The sequence below is a fragment of the Thunnus thynnus genome, chromosome 2 (assembly GCF_963924715.1).
Source record: "Thunnus thynnus chromosome 2, fThuThy2.1, whole genome shotgun sequence".
Lineage (NCBI taxonomy): Eukaryota > Metazoa > Chordata > Actinopteri > Scombriformes > Scombridae > Thunnus > Thunnus thynnus.
Genome location: NC_089518.1, coordinates 38281933 through 38298561, shown reverse-complemented (window position 1 = coordinate 38298561; position 16629 = coordinate 38281933). Strand labels below are relative to the sequence as shown.

The 16629-nt window shown below is 42.3% G+C and overlaps 2 protein-coding genes across 2 annotated transcripts in view; one reads left to right on the top strand and one right to left on the bottom strand.

Annotated features, from left to right (window-relative positions):
* The window catches only part of LOC137169991 (uncharacterized), a 157992-nt gene that overhangs the window by 26188 nt on the left and 115175 nt on the right, over positions 1-16629 (bottom strand). The gene's annotated exons all lie outside the window — the stretch shown is intronic.
* LOC137170107 (actin, alpha skeletal muscle-like) overlaps positions 1-16629 on the top strand; it is a 114015-nt gene that overhangs the window by 214 nt on the left and 97172 nt on the right. The gene's annotated exons all lie outside the window — the stretch shown is intronic.

Here is a 16629-nt window from a genome sequence, read left to right as displayed (position 1 = left end):
AACAACTCTTAATCAGATTTTATTTCTAGTATTCATTCCATATGTAGTATAGACTTGAGACACAGATTAGGAGTTTGAAATTACATTTTGAATTTGGTTTCCTGGAAAGCAGTCAGCCAGTCAGGAGGTTCTGATATTTTCTTGACCACACTTACAAAGTGGCAAAATCCTCTGAAATGGATTTTTCTTGACAGTTTTTTAAAATTCTTTTTATTTAAGACCTTCAGTTTTCAAACCCTACTTTGCCCGTTCCTGAACTCCTAATGCTAGAGTTTTGGAGCTTTATCAACCTCACAGTGAAATGAAATATGTCCAATAATTTTGCAGGATACTGGTCATATTAAGACGGATGGATGGAATTATTATTGATTAATAAGGAGACAGAACTCACACAAAGCGAATCATCCCTCTGTCTCACTATACAGAGCCAAACTGACCTTTTTATAGCCCTTTTAGAGACAAAGAAATGATCATTGATTGGTCAAATCACCCAAACTTATGGATTACAACCAATGGCAAACAGCCACGAGATACATCTACATGTACATGTATGTTAACTAGGAGCCACATCATCTAAAGACACAAATCAAGGAAGAGCCTAACATGTTCTGTTTGCTGCAAGGCACAGAATGATACCTTATTTGGGACTAAGCCAGGATGGAAAGTGAGGAGTGTGTTACCTCAATATCAGTGTGAGAGAGTGGATTGAGTAGTTCAACCCTAACCCAGATATGTCTCTCTATCACCCAGACCTCACCACAGATGAAGAGCAGAGAGCTCTAAGCTCTACCTCTAGAACCAAGGAGTATTATTTGTATTCCCTATACAACCAGCAGATATGTAGTAGTAGAAATATATTTACCTCAAGAAAGTCAGTAGAGAGGAAGTTCAGAAATGTATCTCATTATTTCACTGTCACAGCCCGGCTCCTAGGCTGCAACAAAAATGGGAGACCAGACGAAGTGTGGAAAAGCATTTATTTACAAATAATGAAAGAAAAAACAGTTGTCAAGAAGCTGATCAAATGAACTTGCCTTGTCTTTTAGTGGATCCATCAAAGGAGCTACCACCATCGTGGTATTTTCAGTTTTTACAAAGACTGCAGTAGTAACCTACAAGACTCAGAAACCACTGGAGTTCCTTCTTAGTTGATGGCACTGGATACTGCTCAATTGCAGTCACTTTTGCCTGTACTGGACGCACAGTGCCCTGCCCAACTACCTTACCAAGATATGTGATAGTGGCCTTATACAGCCATATTCATTAGGCACTGGAATGTCGCTGGTGCATTATATAACTCAAAAATTTATAACTGTGTAGGAGAAAAGACCAGAAGGAAGGTAATTGCGAATAACCCTTTAGTAAATCAAATTTACTGACGTACTGAGCTGAGCCAATCACACAGGGCCACACAGTCCTCAATGCGCAGCAGTGGATAAGCATCTGGTTTAGTGACCCCATTTACCTTATGATAGTCTGTACAAAATCTAGGACTTTGTCAGACTTACTGAATGGTCCAGTGGACTTGGCCTGACAGGGAAAAGTAACAACTGGCAACAAAGCAAGAACCTCATCACCAGGACTGCTCAGTTTTGCAGTCATAAAGCCGCTTCATTTTCTCCTGTGAAGAGGTTAACCTTTCTTTAGCCTTTTCCCCAGCCATGTACAACCAATGCTGGAACCCATTAACATAATCTATCAAGTTATTAGGAGGCGCATCCTGCAGCAGAGTTAGTGGCCCACACACTGTACGCTGAAACACAAGCTCATTAGGAATAAAACCGGTGCTTTCCTGCACAACTTGAAATCTTTCCAGAGCCCCTTGACTCTAAGCATGATATGCGGAAGCCTGATTATGCTTAATCCATAGTTGTTTTAGAACTGCATCAAACAAGTGAGAGAAAAAAATTGAGCCCTGGTCACTCTGAATTACTCTTGGGATCCCAAAGATAGAAATGAACCGTCTAAGCACTTTTACCACCGACTTAGCAGTAATGGAAAGCATTGGATATGCAGCTGGATACTTTGTGCTCTGACACATTACTGTAAGCAAGTAATTGCTACCAGACTTGGAACAAGGCAAAGGACCCACACAGTGAATTATCAGGTGCTCAGATGGCTGCGTGACTGCTGGAATAGGGCACAGACCACATGGCTTAAGGCTCTGATTTGGCTTTCCTGACATGCATGATATGTTGTTGACATGTGTATACTTGGACACATCCCTCTTCACACAAGACCAAAAAAAGTACAGCAAAATGTAGTCATATGTCTTACAGACTCCCAGATGTCCTGACTGATCATGAGAAGCCTTCAACACTTCATCAGGAAACTTGCAAGGAACAACAATTTGAAAGACAGGATTACCAACAAATTTTCCCCACGTGGCACCCATTTCCTCACCAACAGGTTGTCCTACAGCAAGTAACAGGTATCAGGTACAGGCTCAGGCTCCACCTCCACACGGCACATGGTCCATGTCACTGCACACACTGTAAACATGTCGGGGAAACACTGAGCACTCTCATCTAGTTTCCCCGTAACAGCTGGTGAAGATGTTACTCTAGGGGGTGGCATACCATTGCCCCACACACAACTATCAGCCAGGTCATTCCCTATCCACACTCTCAATTGGCAGTGCAGGATGCACGCTCATGGTAACCTCACCTTGGACTAAACCAAAATTAAGCATCAGCCTATGCAGTGGAACACACAACACCGTTAAACCCATCTTCCACATCAGAATATAACCTCCCGTATCAGTTTCCTGAATAACAAACAACTACTTACCACACTTGTCATTGTCTCCCAAACAACAGATTGCGCAACTCATGCACAAAAAGAGGTGCACAGCTACTACACTTCTATCATTTCAAGGTTGTCACATCATTTAGCACTGGCCATTATCAGTTGAATAATAGTGGTCTCAAGGTGGACTGAAAAGCTTCACTATTCAGCATCATCAAGGCCTTACAACTTGACTGACAAAATTTTAGATGGATGTGGTTAACCTGCTAGAAGTAGTTTGTAAAAATATAGGGATACAAGTCTTCAGACCAGGACTGTTATCAAATATGTGAAATTTGGGAAAGATCTGACAATGTGGAGCTGAGTTACAACAGTTTCTTTTTTCATGTCGACATTCACTTGAAAGCTTCGCAATTTAGCATCACAAAGGTCTTTAGATGTCAATGACCAAATATGACATTGCTATGGTTAATTCTCTGAGAGGAGTTTGTTAAAGTACAACACCTTTAAATGGCAAAAACAGCACTAAAATTGCACAATAAATTCAAAATGGCTGACATCCTGTTGGATGTAGGAATGCATCCAAGAGGCTTTTTTATAGGTCAGGAGATGGTTCATCTCCCTCCCAAATTTCATTCATCTACGTCAAATTTGGGGGCTTTGAAAATTGGGAGCTATTGAGCCATTTTGACACCCAAATCCAAGACCCACACCAATGTCTGAGTTTCGCCACTTCTGGTGTTTTGCAAAGTTCTGTGAGTTTTCAAGCACATTTAAGCCCACAAAAATGCATTTAACTTCTAAAAATAAAAGCGATGAACAGGCCCTCGAGCCGGCAGCCGTGTTATCACTATTGAGGTCTCTTGACACGGCTCTGAATTGTCGGGATTATTGGAGATTGTGAATGGATAAAATATTGTTTCCTGTGTGCAGTATGTGGTGCTGAAGATGACTCGTTAGAAATTGTCTTTACATTTAATGAACTATGTGTCATTTAGGCCTCACTTCATTTTGCACGTAGGCAATACTACATAAGTGAAATATTAATGCAGCGATACATGTACCAGAGGGCAACTGACATGGATATACTTTTTCATGAATATTGGACATTACATGTCGGAGATGATTATCACTTCCTGCATCCACTATGTGGCGCTTCAGAACACCCACTAGTTATACGTCATGTCGCTGTATATCATGATGTATGTGCAAAGTTTCTTGAGTTTTTGTGCACCTTTAGCCCATCAAAAATTGTGATTCATTTGGACAAAAAACAACAATTATTTGCATTACAATGGGGCCTTTGAACTACTTGGAGCTCTGGCCTTAATAAATAATGGTGTGATGGAAAAGCAAAGCTCTGAAAGACTGTCCATCAGTCAGGTGATTCATCCTGAACTTGAATTCAAAAGAGTTAAAAGAAAACTAACAAATATGTCATCATTGAATCAGGAATAAAAAAGTCCTCAGCCATTATACTGTATATGATACACTGAAGACAGTTATAAGGTGAAGTCAGTGACTTTCAATATCCTGTTTCTCACTCTTTGACCTTCCTGTGTTTCTAACCACAACCAGTGTGACATTTTATCTCAGCAGCTGCAGAGGAACAGGAAGAGAAACTAAATGAGATTTGAAAAGTGAGCATGGGAATGAATTCTTGTCTCTCTCATGGTGTCTGATTGTAAGATTGACTGAGTTTGAGATTTTCAACTTTTCAAACATTACATTTATCTGAAGAGACCCTTTCACCTCGTCACTACAAAACATTTTTTTCTTTAATTTTTAAATGTTAAATCTCTGTTGAGCTCTTCTAGAGTGTTTTGTCAATTCATGTACCATTTATTCAGGTGGTATTTTAAAATTACACAAGTTAAAGCTACTGAACAATATAATATTCAATTAGTCAATAACAGGCAAACATATAAAATTGATCTGTACTAACTAATGCAGGCTAATCTGGTCATAGTTAAAGTAAACTGACAACTCTGTGTATTTTCATTTTTAATCAGTTGGTAAGTGCACAAAAAACATTTTTGATCTATAATATCTTTGGTCATTAAAAAAATACCAGTATTACATTTTAACATTTTGGAAATATCAACTGAATTCACACTGGAAACTTCACTTGGTGTTGTGAAGTTCAGCCTCACAGAGCTGCTTAACTGTAGATTCCTACCAGCCTTTGTTGAATTAATTATCTTTTTTATAATTTAATATTAGTTTTGATGTCAGTATTACATTCATGTCAGTTTTTTTTAATCTCATCTCATTCATTGTGTTTACATTTTGTTTCTTTTTTGTAAGAAGGTGAATTATGTTCTTTGCTTTCCAGCACATGTATACACACCAATGTGTTACTCAAGCATATTTCACTGAAATTACCTCCCCATGTAATAAGAGAAGTAACATCAACGGTTGCAAAATCCTGGCAGTCTGAAAACTGAAAAGAAAGATTTATACTTATTATTATGGAAAATGACAGAAATCTTCAAACAAATACAGTAATAATGTTTATAAAGATTATTGCTTTGCTTCTGTTTCTCTAGTTTTCTTCTTTGTGTCTGAGTCTCTCAGAGCTTTGTAGAGCGTGCTGTCAAGTGTGACTTCCTGTCTGACGAAACCACAGAGGAAATAACAGCTTGTTTTAGAAGAACTAGTCTTGTGCGTATATTACGGGTAAGTACTTGACAATACATGCATGTTGGAATTATAATATGCATTTATTGTCACGTATTCAGTTTTCAGAATGAGATGCCACAGCTTCTCTCCACCAACCACAAAATGAATATACAGTTCTGAAAGTCCATGTCTAAAACATAATGGAAGGGTAACTTGTGTTGTTCACATTTTCTTTTATTATTTTGGGTCTGTTTTGTTTTGTGTTTTGAAGTTCTTTATTTTAGGAATTTCATATTGAAAAATCTGTAAATGTGGAGAGTACCTACTTGATTTTGTCTAACTCGGGTTATTGAACCTTCATTCTAGTTAATTATTAAAATCAATAAAATTATTAATAAAATTAATAATAATGGGGCACCACACTGGGCTCAGGGAAAAAGATAGTCAATTCAGTCTCAAAGTGTACTAGTTTATCAATTTGGAACTTTGATTAACAATTAACTTGATAACGATAAACAAAATTACCATATCAATAACTAGTCAAGGTTGAAGGATTTTGGAGTTCTTTGCAGTGCAGAGATTGGCACAACTCATTCTTGTGCAACATTAAAACAGACAACAGGTATATCCAAAAGCATTTATTTAACAAACAGGTAAAAGAGCAAAACACACAATACTAGTCTAGCTAAGTGTAACTATATACAAGTGTGTGTGTGTGTGTGTGTGTGTGTGTGTGTGTGTGTGTGAGTGTGTGTGGAAGACAATAGCAAGATGGCTGCAGTCACCTGGTGACTGAGCACATGGTTTGCCAGAACTTTGGCTGACAAAGGGAACTACAGAGATAAAAGGCCAGATCATTTGGTGTCTTGAACCAAAGTTTGCAAAAACTAGGTGGGGGGACTCCACTGGTTGCAAAAAGAAGTCTGATTGTATGGAAGTCTATGAGAAAATGACCCTACTTCTCACTTGATTTATTACCTCAGTAAACACTTTCCTAATGAGTTTATGTTCTCAATCGTTTGCATGAAGTCTTCTTCAATACATCATGATGTTCATTTTGTAAATTATGGTCCCATTTTGAGTGAAATAGATGATCAGAGGGAGGAACACCACTTTGGCATGATGGCAGCCAACATGTTGGCAAAACTTCCAACATGTGAGCGCATGGAGGCTCAATTTGAGATCCACTAGCTGCTTTATCGGAAGCAGAAGGAAGTGCTGGAAAGCCAGTGATCAGGCAGATATTTGCTCTAAACGTTGCTGTTTTGTTGTTGTTCTGTAAATAAAAGAGTTACTTCACATTACATCTTTTTCTTGAACGACACTTGTGTGTGTGTGTGTGTGTGTGTGTGTATGTGTGTGTGTGTATATATATATACACACGTAAAAGTCCTGCATTTAAAACCTTACTTAGTTAAAACTATTTTATTATTAAATTTACTTAAAATATCAAAAGTACTCATTCTGCAGAAAAATGGTCCCCGTCAGTGTTTTACTATTATATATAATGTTTTTGGATTAAGATATCCACAACTTTTTGTTATGGTACCTATTCTGCCCTCGCAGATGCGTCATATTGCATAGCTTGACAGATAGCTAACACAAGACTCAGTAGGCTGTACTTCATGTTGAGTGTGATTTACTGAAGCTTGAGATTGTAAAACTGCAATCACAAACACAAGAATACATAATACATCACACAGTTGCAATGAAATATGTGAAACAATATTACAACAATTTTCTTCTTCACAAGCTTCCAAGTGAGGTAACAGTTAGCCTATACAACTTATACAGACCAACCAACATAAATTTTCGTTGTGTTAACTTAAAATGGAGCCTATGCTAGAGATTAGTTTAGATTATTAACTCAGCAGCTTGTTAACTCTTCTCATAAACAACAACAAATCCTCTTAACAGTTTTTCTGAAGCACATGACTAAATTACAAAGGTAGGTAACTGTACTCACAGACAGATCTACTCCAAGGATCAAATCAAAAAACTCTGTGGGGCTGCACGGAGCCTGCATGTGTGCTGCTTGGCTGTGCTGTGTAAACTAAAAAACAACATGGAGGATACAGCACCTTTTAACTAACGTTGAAAGCACAGTACCTCAACCTGCCTGAAAGTGTCACTAATTTACAACAAACACTGGCTGGTGTCAGAACACTCCCCGCTTGATATCTTTATACCACTAATTACCATTTTTCATCCTTGGTATAAGTAAAACCACATCACTGATGGGCCTAAGGTACTCTCTTTAGTTGTCCCTTGACTGAGAGTCTTCATCATGACCTTACGCACCTTGTTGTCAGAGCTGGGAATGGCTTTTACTACCAGTCCAAGAGGCCACTCGTTACATTTTGCCTGAATGTTCTTTATCAAAACAACGTCACCATCCTGTAGGTTATACTGCTCTTTGGTCCACTTCCTCCAGGGCTGAAGTGTTGCCAGGTACTCCTGCCTCCTTCCAGAAGGAGTCAGCCAAGCTCTGGACCTTGCGCCATTGTCCCTTACACAGGAAATCCAGTTCAAAGTTCCCTGGGGGTGCGGGAGTAACACTCACCTTCTGCGTTAGGAGAGTGGCAGGCGAGAGTATCTCAGGAGTCTCTGCATCATATGAGATGGGAACCAGAGGTCTGGCATTCATGATGGCCATAACTTCAGCCATCAAGGTCGTTAGGACTTCATGGGTCAGTCTCAGCCCCATTTTTCATCAGCAGTGCATCAAGAACCCGGCGAGCCACACCAATCATTCTCGCCCATGCTCCACCCATATGTGAGGAATGAGGTGCATTAAATGTCCATGTACAGCCCTGGTCTTGCAGGTAATTCTTGATCTCAGGGTCATCTGTGTTAATCTGAAGCACCCTGCAAGCTCCAATGAAGTTTGTGCCTCTGTCCGACCTGAGGTCCACCTATCGACAGGAAGTGCCTCAAGGCATTAATGAAACTTGAAGTCAACATAGATTCAATAACTTCCAAGTGGACAGCTCTAGTACTAAGACAAGTGAAAATGACTGCCCACCTTTTGCTCTCAGCAGCACCTCCTCGTGTGTGATGGGTTGTCACACTCCACAGACCGAAGACATCAAGTCCTACATGTGTGAAAGGTGGATCCATAGAAACTTAGACATCTTCTGAACCGCTGCAGCGGTGAACTTTAATGTCCTGAGTTAGGCATTTGAACTCCTGCTTGTACACATCCACCTGCACTGCCTTGAAGATGGTTGTCTTGGCCTGAAAAAGCTCTGAGGTGCATGACTGATTACAGCGATGCCATCCCTTGCACTCATCAATATGAGTCTCACTGGAAAAGGACTTGGCCACATGAATAACAGTTGCCATACCTCTTACTAGAGCCTTCCAATTAGAGAAGTGTTCAAACCTTTTTGATCCAAGAGACTGCTTTGTGACCTTGGTTGCAAGAGACGTAACTTGAGGTTGAATCTCTTCATCTGTCTCTGGTTGCACAAGCTCAAATGATTCAGTCTCATCATCTTGACTTGTGTTTGCCTTGCTGAGAAATGATGGGCCGAAGAACCAACTGGACGAAGTCAGATAAGCTACTGAAATTAGCCTGGTTCCATGGTCTGCAGGGTTTTCTTCAGTGTTCACATAATGCCACTGTTCTGGTTTGGTGGAACTTCTTATGTGAGCCACTCTGTTGGCTATGTAAGTGTGGAACCTCCTTGAACTGTTGTAGATGTAGCCAAGAACAAGACGACTGTCTGTGAAGAACCTGACTGCATGCAACTCCAGGTCTATCTTAGACTGGATCAATTCTGCCAGCTCAACTGCCAAGACTGCTGCACACAGCTCCAGACACAGTACAGTGTGTACTGGGTAAGGAGCCAGCTTCAATTTGCTCATCACAAATCCTACATGCCACTTTCCATCAGAGCCCAGGACACGCAGGTAAGCTACAGCAGCTATTGCCATAGTAGAAGCTACATAGTTCTGTCCATCTACAACTTGATATAGAGACTGGAATGTATGGTCTCTGAATGTGAACCTGTTCCAGCTCAGCTAAGGAGTCAGTTCACGCTTTCCGCTGTGCTTTCTTCTCCGGTGGGAGTGGCATGTCCCACTCATACTGCTCTGTGGAAAGGTCACTTATTAAGGCCTTGCCTTGCACTGTGATGGGTGACGCAAATCCGAGGGGATTATATAGACTATTGACAGTGGACAGTATGCCTCGCCGAGTGAATGGTTTTACATCTTGTGACACTCTGAAGGTAAAACTGTCCCTATGGAGTACCCAGCTTATACCCAAACTCCATTGGAGGGGCAAGGGATCTGCTCCCAAATCCAGATCTTTAAAGCTACTTGCTCATTCTTCCAGGAGAAAGGCCTCCATGACCTGTGTGCTATTTGAAGCTATTTTATGAAGCCTCAAGTTGGACTCAGCCAGCAGGCTCTTGGTGCGCTGGAGGAGATCAATAGCCTTGACTTCACTTGACACCAAGACAAGTCCATCGTCCACATAAAAATTCCTGAGGATGAACTCCTTTGTATCTGTTCCATATTCAGTTTCCCCTAGCTCTGCAGCTTTCCTCAACCCATATGTTGCTACTGTGGGAGATGGACTATTCCTGAACACATGCACGGTGATCCAGTGGTCGACAATCTCCTTATCTGGGTCATTATCTTGGTGCCACAGAAACCAGAGGAAGTTGCGGTAATCCCCTCTGATCTTGAAACTATAGAACATTTGTTCTACATCGGTTGTAATGACTATTTGCTCCCTCCTGAATCTCAATAGGACCCCAACCAGAGTGTTGTTGAGGTTCGGTCCACTGAGGAGCACGTTGTTCAATGATACTCCTTTATACTGAGCACTCGAATCAAAAACCACCCTTATTTGTCCCGGTTTTTGAGGGTGGTATACACCAAATGTAGGTAAATACCAGCACTCTTGCTCTTGCTGAAATGGTGGAGCTGGCTCTGCCTGCTGGTTGTCAATTACTTTCTGCATGAAGTCAAAGAAATGCTTCTTCATGTCTGGTCCCCTTCTGAACGTGTGCTGTGGAGAGGAGAGACGCTGTAGAGCATGCTCCCTCTTATTAGGAAGGGGGTTTCGAGGTGAGCGAAAAGGCAGTGGTGCCACCCAGTGAGTTTCATCATCCATATGCACCTCATTTTCCATGATTTTGAGAAAGACATTATCATCTACAGACAGGGCTGGTTTTTCATCATCAGGTGTTTTTTGAAACATACTTTCCCCTAGACCATCCAAATTTGTGTTAAGGGAGATCACCAGGCTGTGAGATGGGGCTGGAACATTTAACCTCTCCTTCGCGTGGATGCTGTTGGTACATGGCTTAAGAAAGGAGGTGCGTCCATTCTGAAGGACATGAGTCCTGTAGACCTTGACATCATCTGACTTGTGGGCTCCACCTAGGCATATTTCTCCCACTATGACCCAGCCTAGGTCAAGGCATTGGGCATATGGTGAATTGTGAGGTCCGTTGCACTGTTCACATACCTTATGTCCCTGCCTAGCAGGAGGATAGGAGCACTGGTATTGAGGGGAGGAATCTTGTTAGCCACTGGCCGGAGGTGTGGGAAATGCTGCGTGATCTCAGGAGTGAGAATCTCCGCTCTGTCGTCAGGTAGGTCGTTGCATTCTAACAGAGTGGGAAGTGCTGCCTTGGTTTTCCTATCAAGTGATTCCACTATAATATTGCTTGCTTTCCTCCCTGCTGCCTCTACTGTGCCTGAGCACGTCCTTAGAGTATAGGGAGATGTACCGCCATTAAGACCAAACAGATCAAAGAATTGTGATTTTGCTAGTGAAAGGAAGGATGTGCGATGATATCGTTCAAAGGAAGAGCTGGCGAAGTTCTTATTTTGAAGACGTTTATTAGACGATGGCCATCGGGTCCATTCCATATACAAAGATGGTCTGGGCAACGTACCACTGTCGGTGCATAGCTTATGTAGGGTTACACATCTGTATCTTATCACATGAATAACATGTTTTCCATGGGCACTACTTCAGTTGGGAGCCATCCATCAAGTGATTGACAGCTACCTCACAACATAGTATGTGTCACAACATACCACATCTGGAACAGTTCCAAACTTGACCATGGACCCATTGTTTGTATCTATAAGGCCCCCCCGAAGGGCTATACCATATTACCCAAGGTGACATGCAGACTCTGGAATGTTTATGTCACATGTCCAACACCCAAAATCAGTAAAGTATATAGGGTCAGATAAAAATCATACTAACAGCTAGAGACCGATTGCTCTGGTCATCTAGCACTGCATACACTCTGGTGACATATTGGGATAGTCAGCATGATAAGGATCTGGGCTTGGGAGCACCACTACAGATTTCTGTACACATGGAAGTGACTTCAGGCGGTGTTTGTTCTTCCCGCCCCCCCCCCCTTGCTCATTCTCAGCTGCAGGTGACCAAGGAGCTGGATCAGGATGCATGGCTGAGGTATGTTTGTCACTTTCACACTCCTTGCATTTAAGTGTCACCTTGCAATCTTTAGCAATATGCTTGGTTGATGCGCAACATCGAAAGCAGATGGATTTCTCCTTTAAGTATGTTTTTCTCTCATCGAGCTGTCTTCCTCGGAACCAACAGCATTTTGACAGTGGATGAGATTTATTATGTACGGGACATGGCTTGTTTGGTTCGTCTTTTCTGGTAGCTGAGCTGGACTGAGAGGCAAAAGTTCTAGCAGTGACCTCAGTTTTTCTAACTGATACAGCTGTCCTGGGAATGTATATAGGTGCCTTTTCCACCCTGGTGTGGCTTGGAGTAGTGGAGAGATTGAATGTGAAACTGGGGTCGTTTCTAGTCTTTGCCTGATCATAAATGAATTTGACAAAGAAGCTGAATGGTGAGTAGGATACATGACAATGATCTTTGTACCGCGAGCCTTGCATAATCCAGTGCTCCCGTAGACTGAAAGGAAGCTTTTCAACTATGGAATTAACACCTCTTGCAGTGTCCAGATATGCCAGACCAGGCAAGTATCCACCCGATTTAGCAGCATCTATCTCCAGTAACAAGTCACCTAATTCTCTGAGCTGGTGTGTGTCTTTGATTGTGATGCATGGAAAAGTCTCTAGCCGTTTCAGTAGGGCATGTTAAATCACCTCTGGGCATCCATAACATTCCTCCAAATGCTGCCATATCATATTGACACCTGCTGTAGGGTTATGAATGTGCACTGACCTCATCCACTCATCCACTGCTGACTCCGGCCCGAGCCATTTAACGAAGAGGTTGACAGATCCAGCTCCCTTGTAACCGCTTGGAAAGATGATTTCCACGTCCAGTAATTTTCTGGGCGATCATCAAAGGCAAGGAGCCCAGAACTCACCATCTCTCTCTACGGTTGAGCATTCTTTTGTGAAGAATTCATGAGAGACAGGGAGAGATGCACAGTGTCTGCTCTCGGTGGGATTATGGTCATCTGTGCCATCATGAGGCCTTAATATTGCATTTATTGTGCTGCTGCAAGGGGGTGGTTGATTTGAGCCCTGCTGGCTGTTATCATGAGAAGTCAGCTGCTGTGTCACTGCACCTGGAAGCTGCTGCTGAGCCTGCTGCACAAATGAATGATTTTCTATGTACTCAGTCAGTCGTGTTGCTGGATCTTCATGAGTTAAATCCTGTAACTCACTAAGATGACTTCCTTTCATATCTGCCTCTGCTTTGAACACTGCTGCCTCTGTAGATGCTGCTAAACCTTCTTTCTGTAGCTTTAATACATAAAGGTTTGCCTCTACTTCTGCTTTACGCCGGGCTGCTTCAGCTGAGTCCCTTTGCTGCTGTGCCTCTATCAAAGCTTTCTCTTTCATCATGGCTGCCTCCTTTTCTGCGTAGGATATTCTTTTTTTTGCTGCTTCAGCTTTAGCTCTGGCCCTTGTTGTTGCAGCATTGGCAGATGACCTGCTTGATCCTCTAGAGGACTTGTGACTTGAGACTCGGGACTTTGTCTCCAGAGACGGAAGTTCTTTATTCCGGCTATCCATCATAGTGGTGTTTCTTGAGAGAGTCTAAAGGTTGAAGCAGCAGCATGCTGTTCACAGAGTTATTTCTTTGTCTTTCCTGCTGTGTAAATGTCTTTTTACTATTCTGCCCTCGCAGATGCGTCATACTGCATAGCCAGACAGATAGCTAACACAAGACTCAGTAGGCTGTACTTCATGTTGAGTGTGATTTACTGAAGCTTGAGATTGTAAAACTGCAATCACAGAAGAATACATAATACATCACACAGTTGTGTTAGGGACGGGCAGTAGTGTGTTTGGTTATTAGCAATAATTCATAATTATCATAGATAATTATGAATTATGAAAATAAGATATTGTTAACCTTAATCAACAATTCGGGCACCAACTGTTGGATCTGTGAGGAAAACAGTTGATTATTTGTAATAATTATCAATTATCAAATATAATTAACTAATTATAACAATTAATAGAATTATTAATATGAATGAACAAATACGGGGCACCACCCGGAAACCGGGACCAATAACCAAACCAGGTAGTCTCATAAATGGGAGTTCACCTAGAATGTTAATATCTGAGAGATATCAGCATTCCAGGGTGAACAAAGAAGGGTTGAATTCGAGCTCTGACTCCTTCAATCAGCCACTTTTCACAATATTATACACAATAATGACAGAAGAACTTCTCTTTAAAGATATAACAGTGTTTATTAAACTTAGCAAAATTAACAAAGTTAACAAATGCTTCATTCAATAAACAACTATTCTAAAATCTAATCCTACCAAACAAAACACAAAGCTATGTACAGGGTTGGACACATGCAGGGGAATGCGTGTGTGTCTGTGTGTGTGCACGCGCGTGTGCGACAAGATGGTGGCGTGTGACTATGGGAGGAAGTCACGTCGCGCGAGAACTGAATGGCACAAGTATGGCGGTGTCTTGGTTAGACAGAAGCAAGATGGCGCCATCTAGTGGTCGGCGTCTTGCACTCACCCAATTCTGTGAAAAGCACACGTGTCTGATGGCGGATAAGGAAAGACAAAGCAAAGTTTTGTCCAACGTTATCTGACCATCAGATGCGCAAAAAGATGTCAGTGCGTGTATGTGTGTGTGCGCACGCGTGTACGTGTTAGTCAGAAGAGATGGAAGAAGGAGAGAAAGCGATCATGAGAGGGAGAGAAGCGGTTCCTTTGTCCACAGAGAGCGCGCGTACAGACGGCAGTCTGTAACGCACGTTGTCTGGTTTCTGATCGACAAAGCAACTTACTTTCTCACTCACGATGGCACAAACACAGCGGTAGTCCTGAGCGGGACAAACACAAAACAGTCTAGCGTGGTGAACACAACTAAACAGGCAGCAAACTTAAAATACTCCTGAGAGTAAACAGAGAAAAATGGACTCGGTGGTCCGTCAACAACACAACAAACAATAGCAATAAAGCTAAAAGCTAAATGCTAAACAACAGCAACTGATGCTGAAAAGAACACACAATTAACACTGCCTCTGCCCAGACTTATGCCTCTTACTTGGTCGCTTCAGAAAGCGAGCAGGGTGTGTGTGTAGTACGTCTTTATGTCCGGCTTTGTCCTGGGCTCAGATGCAGACGGTGGCCGTTCTCGCACGGTCGGCGAAAAGCACAGCAACTGGCTCTCAGCGGCATGGCGGAGAGAACAGCAGAGTCGACTTGGTGAGGAAGCTTTCCTTCCTTCTCGAGGGAATTTGAGGACGCTGGTTGCAACAGCGGTCTCTCTCGAATCCGGGAATGTGTTCGGGTGAACACGGGTGAAGTCTCGTCTCGTCCGGTGAGGGGAGTCTTCAATGAGGGGAAAACACGTGCGTGGGGTACCCCCTTTAGTCAAGCTGACTCACAGAGGAACAGAAGTTTCCCCTTGCTCAGTGACATGGGAAAGGCGTGTGCGTCTCCGCCAATGAGAGATTGTATGTTGACTGTTCCCTGCTGAGGTGTGAAAATCGCAAAGCATCCTTGGAAATGGAGTTTGCAATGGACTCCCATTGTCTGTAAGCAGCATTTTGGCGCTATTCCTTTGTCTCAGGGGAAACAAAGGAAAAAGCACCTTGTGGTCAGGCCTCACAGGTTACATGTAGGCCTTCTCTGTGTGACCTCATGGTTTGAGGCCCAACAGTTGCAATGAAATATGTGCAACAATATTACAACAATTTTCTTCTTCACAAGCTTCCAAGTGAGGTAACAGTTAGCCTATACATCTTATACAGACCGACCAACATAAATTTTCATTAATGTGTTAACTTAAAATGGAGCCTATGCTAGGGATTAGTTTAGATTATTAACTCAGCAGCTAGTTAACGCTTCTCATAAACAACAACAAATCCTCTTAACAGTGTTTCTGAAGCACATGACTAAATTACAAAGGTAGGTAACTGTACTCACAGACAGATCTACTCCAAGGATCAAATCAAAAAACTCTGTGGGGCTGCACGGAGCCTGCATGTGTGCTGCTTGGCTGTGCTGTGCAAACTAAAAAACAACATGGAGGATACAGCACCTTTTAACTAACCTTGAAAGCACAGCACCTCAACCTGCCTGAGGGTGTCACTAATTTACAACAAACACTGACTGGTGTCAGAACAGTACCTGAAGATTCCCTAGTGTTTCCCTGTTTTAGCCCCTTCCCTGTGTTTCCAGTGCTCCCCTGTCTGTCTTTCTCTGTGTTTATGTTTTGGGTGTGTGTGTGTGTGTCTGTGTGTGTGTGTGTTGGCCTGGGCGTGGCTCTCCTGGCTGCAATCAGCTCATCACCTCTCCCAGTCTGCTCACCTGCCTCTCATCACTTCATCAGCTTGCAGTATATCTACCCTGGCCCTCCTAACTATAGCGTCTTGCCATGGTACGAGTCCTGCTGGTGTCTGGAAGAAAGTAATGATGTTGTGCCTTGTGTTGAGCGCAACTCGTGTTGCTCTTCCAGTAGACAGCTGCCTTGACTCAAGGAGGTTGCTGTCACCTATCACATGCCGCCTCCAATCCCCAGGCTGGATGTCTCCATTTGCGGTGGTGCTGTCTGTGAGGCTGGATGGGATGTACCTGGTGTTCCCTGTATTTGCTGCATCAGTGTGGGTGAGGTCGTCAAGCTTATAACCAAACACTACAACTACTGAAATAGTCTATTCATGAACCGTATACATTTGTGGGCTATTTTTAACCAACCTGACATTAACATAATTATAAACAATGTGCAGAGATCAATCAATCAATCAATCAATTTTTATTTATATAGTGCCATATCACAACAAAAGTC